This window comes from Mobula hypostoma, chromosome 10, assembly GCF_963921235.1.
Source record: "Mobula hypostoma chromosome 10, sMobHyp1.1, whole genome shotgun sequence".
In the NCBI taxonomy this organism is placed as follows: domain Eukaryota; kingdom Metazoa; phylum Chordata; class Chondrichthyes; order Myliobatiformes; family Myliobatidae; genus Mobula; species Mobula hypostoma.
Window position 1 is genome coordinate 42,969,821 of NC_086106.1, and position 6,901 is coordinate 42,976,721.

The following is a 6,901-nucleotide window of genomic DNA, read 5'->3' on the forward strand; positions in this document are numbered from 1 at the left end:
ATTTACATCTCATTGATCAGATGAATAATCACACCCGTTTCAGCGCTCTCTCTTGCTCACTCGGTTCCCCGCTACTCACATCCATGCTTTGTCTTCTCGCTGCTGACCGTCTCCTGCATTTGACAGGCCCGTCAGCCCATCATTGTCACGAAGCCAGTCCAAAGTAACCCCCCCACCCCTCCATCCCCAGGATCTCCACCCGAAATGTCGACTGTCTGGCCCCATCCACAGATCCACTGACTTCCCCCAGCAGACTGGCCCTGGCTCCCTCCATTCCCTGTCTGCTCACGCGTCCTGCAAACATTGCCAGCCTCTCTGCTAACGCCCCTACCCCCTGCTGTCTGTTCCGCTCTGTGCAAACAAAATCCTGCCCTGGGATTCTCCTCCACGCTTCCCACCCCTGCCTCACGTTTAAACCTGCGCCCTCTGGTATTTTGACGTTTCTACCCAGGGAGAAAGACTCCGGCCACCCGTCCTCTCTCCTCGCTCGCGCAGCCCAGAAGCCGCCTGCTTGAACGAACAGAGTCCCGGCTGCTTCCGTCTCCCCCTGGTTGTAACCTTGATCGTGGTGCTCCTCTGGTGAATCTTGGCCGCACCTTCTCAAAGGTGTCTTGTTACTAGTCCCTGTAGACATCACACACGAGGTGATCTGAGCCCAGCCTCTCCACTCTCCCTTCTCGCCGATAGCGGACGTGCCTTAACACTTGATTGCTTTGGCCAGTGGCAGCACCCCGTGTGATTTTGCAGTGATGCCCCCGCCGATGCCCGGGAGACCCACTGCATCTGGTGAGCGGGCAGCGGGGAGAGAGCTTGCCTTGTTGCTTTGGGGGTGCGAAAGTTGTCCCACATCTTTCGGGTCCCTCCGGGTGATTGACGAGAGACCCCACCCTCCCCAAAGTCTTCCTTGCTCATAGCCCACTGCCAATGGGACAGGGGGTGGGAGGGGGTCCTGGGCCGAAGGAGTGAGATGGAGACTGGGCCAGGACTGTTCACGAGCTCTAACGTTAACAACCCCCCAGTAGCCACAGAACTGCTCAGACACCATAGATAGTTTGGGGGGCGAAAAAGTAAACTTTAGTGCGCAAAGACTGTAAGATTTCACATGTAAGCTTATTTAAAAATAAAGTGAAAGAGTCCTCTTTGTTGTGTGATGATTTTCTGGAGGGGAATTCTGGTTGAGGTCTCTCTCTCTCTCTCTCTGTCTCCACCCCACCCCCTCATCCACTTGAAGAGTCTGCAACGTCTCCTATTTCTGTCTGGATGAAATGAACACCTACTTGGTAGAGATTGAAAACAAACCAAATGTTGAAACAAGTTCAGGTTGATGGTGTGGTTAAGAAGGCCTAGGGCATGTTGGCCTTCACTAGCCGGGGGATTGAGTTCAAGAGCCACGAGGAAATGTCGAAGCTCTATAAAATCCCTGGTCAGACCACATTTGGAATATTTTGCTCGGTTCCAATCATCTCATCATTACAGGAAGGATGTGAGAGCTTTAGAGAGGCTGCAGAGGAGATTTACCAAAGTACTGCCCTAGACTAGAGGACGGCATATGAAGATAGACTGAGTGAGCGAGGGCTTTTCTCCTTGGAGTGAAGGGGGATGAGAGGAGACTGGATAGAAGTGCACAAGATGATAAAAGCCATAGTCAGAGTGGACAGCAGAACACTGCTCTCCCCCAGAGTGGAAATGGCTCATACCAGGGGACATCATTTTAAGGTGGTTGGAGGGAAGTACAGGGCAGATGTCAGAGGTAAGGTTTGTTTACATAGAGAGTGTTGGGTGCATGGGGCATTGGTAGAAGCAGATACATTTAATGACCTCTTAGAGAGGCATATGGATGATAGAAAAGTGGATGGCCGTGTAGGGTTAGAGTAGGTCAGCACAGTCTGTGGGCCAAAGGGCCTGTACTGTGCTGTGATGTTCTATGTTCTGTGTTTCTCCCTCCTCTCTCCTTCCAATCCCCTTCCCGTATCCCATCACCCATTTCCGAAGCCTTCCCCCACCAACCCCCCCAGATCCATCCACTCACCACCCACTGAGTTCCTCCTCCCGTCCTTCACCTCCTGACGATTCCCATTAGCTCTCTCCTTTGCCGATCAGTTTGCAACACCAGTACCCCCCTGTATCCACGCTTATCAGTCTGCACCTTCCATCTCCCACCTCACCCTGCCCCCCCATCCCACACCTGGACCCACCTGCCTGCCGTCTCCCAACTCCCATCACTCCCCCGCTCCCTTATCCGGCTCCACCCGTCGGTTGTCATTCACCCCCTCCTTAGCCTTCCCATCACCAACCAGCCCCCATCTCACAGCTCACCCCCTCCCTTTCATATTACAGTTGGTAAACTTCGTTAGGAGTCTGCAAGTACTTGGTAGATCACCAAAGACTAACTACTTTCTACAGACGGGCACCTGCCTGGCACGAAGGCTCCAATCCCAGGATCAAACAGAGATGCAAAGGATTGGAGACTCCAACACGGGCACTACCCTTCCCACCACTGAGGACATCTTCAAAAGGTGCTGCCTTAGGAAGGCAGCATCTGTCATTAACTCCCCTCGCCATCCAGGACGGTGGATTATTATTAGTCTTCTCAGGAAGGAGGAAACCCACGCTCATTTGGGAACAGCTTCTTCTCCTCTACATCATATTTCTGAATGGACCACCAACCCATGAGAACGGCCTTGGTATCCCTCTTTTGCCAAATTCATTTGTTTTACCTTTAACGTCTTGCACTGTACTGCTGCCACAAAATTTAAAAATTGCGACAGACGTTGGTGTAGATATTCTTGATCCTGGTTCCTTCTCCACTCTCCCGATGCAGAGTGTCAGTTCAAAATGTCAGCTGCTCGTCCGCCCCTCGGAGGCGCTGCTCGAACCAACCCCATTCCTCCAGCAACCCCATTTTTTGTTTTAAATACACCTGGAGTACGATGTACAGCTTTGGTCTCCTCACTTAGGAAAACGTTTATTACCAGCAGAAATACGAGAAAGTCTGCAAATCCAAACCAACACACACACAGAAAATGCCGGAGGAACTCGGCAGGCCAGGCAGCAGCTGTGGAAAAGAGCACAGTCGACGTTTCGGGCCGAGCCTCTTCCACAGGACTGGAGGGAAAAAAACTGAGGAGTGGGTTTGAAGGGTGGGGGAAGGGGAAAGAGAAACACCAGGCGATAGGTGAAACTTGGAGGGGGAGGGATGAAGCAAAGAGCTGGGAAGTTGATTGGTGAAAGAGACAGAAGACCATGGAAGAAAGAAGGTGGGGGGGGGGAGGGAGGAGTACCAGAGGGAGTCAATGGAGATAACGTGAGAGAGGAGAGGGACAAGGGGATGAGAAATGGTGAAGTGGGTGGGGAGGCATTACTAGAAGTTTGAGAAATCAATGTTCATGCCATCAGGTTGGAGGCTACCCAAACGGAATATAAGGTGTTGTTCCTCCAACCTAAGTGTGGAAGGACTGTTTGGGGCCCTTAATGGTCATGAGGGAAGAGGTGTAGGGGCAGGTAAAGCACTTGTTCTGCATGCAAGGATAAGTGCCAGGAGAGAGATCAGTGGGAAGGGACGAATGGACAAGGGAGTCGCATAGGGAGCGATCCCTGTGGAAAGCAGAAAGTTGGGGGGAAGGAAAGATGTGTTTGGTGGTGGGATCCAGTTGGAGGTGGCAGAAGCTTTGGAGAATTATGTACTGGACGCAGAGGCGGGGTGGTAGGTGAGGACAAGGGGAACCATGGCGGGAGGATGGGGTAAGAGTGGACGTGTGTGAAATGGAAGAGATGCAGTTGAGGACGGCATTAATGGTGGAGGAAGGGAAGCCCCTTTCTTTGAAAAAGGAGGACATCTCCTTCGTTCTAGAATGAAAAGCCTCATCCTGAGAGCAGATGCAGCAGAAACAGAGGAATTGAGAGAAGGGGATGGCATTTTTACAAGTAGCAGGGTGGGATGAGGTATAGTTCAGGTAGCTGTGAGAGTCCGTTGGGTTATAATAGACATCAGTAGATAAGCTATCTCCAGAGAGAGAGACAGTGAGATTGAGAAAGGGGAGGGATATGTTGGAAATGGACCAGGTGAATTTGAGGTCCAGGTGGAAGTTGGAGGCAAAGTGGATGAAATCGATGAGTTCAGCACGGGTGCAGAAAGAAGCACCAATGCAGTTGTCGATGTAGCGTAGGAAAAGTGCGGGATAGTCACGCGTGTAGGCTTGCAACATATTCTGTTCCATGTAGCTGACAAACAGGTGGACGTAGCTGGGACCCATGGCTACCCCTTTTGTTTGAAGGAAGTGGGAGGACCCAAAGGAGAAATTACTTAGAGTGAGGACAAGTTCTGCCAAACAGAGGAGAGTGGTGGTAGAGGGGAACTGGTTGGGTTTACTGTCCAGAAAGAAACAGAGAGCTTTGAGACCTTCCTGGTGGGGGATGGAGGTGTATAGAGACTGGACATCCATAGTAAAAGTAAGGTGATGGGGGCCAGGGAACCTGAAATCCTTGAAAAGATCCAGAGCGTGTGAGGTTTCACGGATGTAGGTAGGAGGGAACTGAACCGGGGAGATAAAACAGAGTCAAGGTTTGCAGATACGAGTTCAGTGGGGCAGGAACAAGCTGAAACAATGAGTCCACCTGGACAAGCAGATTTGTGGATTTTGGGTAGGAGGTAGAAACGGGAGGTGCAGGGTGCGGGAACTATGAGGAAGGAGGAACTCAACAGGTCAGGCAGCATTCATGGAAACGCATTAACAGTCAACGTTTTGGGCAGGGGCCCTTGTTCAGGGCTGGAAAGGAAGGGGGAAGGCACCAGAATGAAAAGGTGAGGGGAGGGGAGGAGGATAGCTAGATAGGTGGAGACAGATGGGTGGGAAAGGTGAAGGGCTGGTGAAGAAGGAATCTGATAGGAGAGGAGAGTGGACCATCGGAGAAAGGGAAGGAGGGGACCCCAGGGGAAGTAATAGTCAAGTCAAGTCAAGTCACATTTATTTATAAAGCATATTTAAGAACAACCCATGTTGACCAAAGTGCTGTACAAACCATAACACGTAACTAAAATCACAAATACAAGAAACACAGATATAAACAACAAGGCACACAGCTTATAGGCACAAAATAAACAACACATGAGCCTAGGCACAAGCCAAAAATCAGTCACATCAGGAAGATTCAAACACTAGTGAATAAAGGTAAGTTTTGAGCCTGCACTTAAAAGAGTCAATGAAGGGGGCAGATCTGATAGGGAGGGGAATGCTGCTCCACAGTCTAAGGGCTACAACAGCAAAGGCGCGGTCACCCCTGAGCTTAAGTTTAGATCCTGGGATAGCCAGGAGCCCCAAGTCAGCTGACCCGAGGGACCTGGAAGCAGAATAAGGGGTTAGAAGGTCTGTGATATAAGGGGGGGGGGCAGCCCATTTAGGGCTTTAAAAAGAAACAGGAGAACCTTAAAATCAATTCTGAACCATACTGGCAGTCAGTGGAGGGAGGCCAGGGTAGAAGTAATATGGTCCCTCTTCCGGGCACCTGTCAGGAGCCCGGCTGCGGCGTTTTGGACCAGATGCAGGCAGGACAGGGGTGACTGACTAATCCTAGTATACAGGTAGTTGGAGTAGTCCAAGCGGAAGGATATAAGGGCGTAGATGACTTTCTCGAGATCTTTGAAAGACAGAAGCGACTTGATTTTGGCAATAGTATGAAGCTGGAAAAAACTGGCTTTTACTACTGCATTAACTTGCTTGTCAAACTTAAAGGCGGAACAAATATCACACCAAGGTTTTTGACATGGGGTTTGACAAGGGTGGACAGGTTACCAAGACTATTGGTAATCACTTTGATAGGCAGGTAAGAAGAGGGAATAGAGGAAAAGGAGAAGCAGGGAAGAAAAACTTTTTACCGGAGGGAGAAATCGATATTCATGCCATCAGGATGGAGGCTACCCAGATGGAATATAATGTGTTGCTCCTCCACCCTGAGGGTGGCCTCATCTTGTCCCAAACACACCTGGAGTACCGTGTACAGTTTTGGTCTCCTTATATTACCATCAGAGGCAGCTGAGAAGCACTTCACCGAGCTAACCCCAGGTCATCATATCCCAACCAGCAAAAAAAAAGTTTGATCTGCATTTTTTTGGTTTGAAGTACTGAGGGGTGATTTCATTGAAACATCCTGGGAGGAGACTGATAAGGTAGAGGTGGTGATATCTGGTCTTTGTGGGAAAGCCTCACAAGTAATATTGGAGGGGTGACGGAACTTCTTTCAAAGGGTGAACTCTCTCTCTGATGGAGATTGGATCACAGGAGGTATCTAAAGAGGACATGGGTAAGATTCTTTTTAGTTGAAAATTGGAATTGATGGTGGTTTATTATTGTCACATGTACCAAGATACAGTTGAAAGTTTACACACTGTTCACACAGTGCACTGAGGTGGAACTGGTAAAACAATAGTGGAAGGCAGAATAAAGTGTGACAGAGAAACAGCATCTCATCATGCAAGAGTCAAGAGACCAACAACAGTGAGGGAGAAGCTCTCCTTGAACTTGGTGGTACATAGTTTCAGACTTTTGTATCTTCTTCCCAATGGGAGAGGGGCGAAGAGAGAACGTCCAGTATGTGTGGGGTCTTTGGTTATGCTGGCTCCTCTACTGAGCCAGCGGGAAGTAATTGAGGACTTTGGGGAACTGGCGAAGAGGAGACAAGGTTTTGGGCAGATCAGCCATGATCACATGGAAACTCTGCTGTTATTTTCTTGTGTTCTTTGGTATTTCTCCCAGAAATTCACCCCAAACCCTTAACCAAGTTCCAACTATCACCTACAAGTCCCTGCCTCATCACTCCCCCTCCGACCTCCTCACACAGACTGCCTCGCACTCTAACTCCCAGATCTGATGTCTCCCTGAGTTCACAGTACGGCCCACGTGGAGCG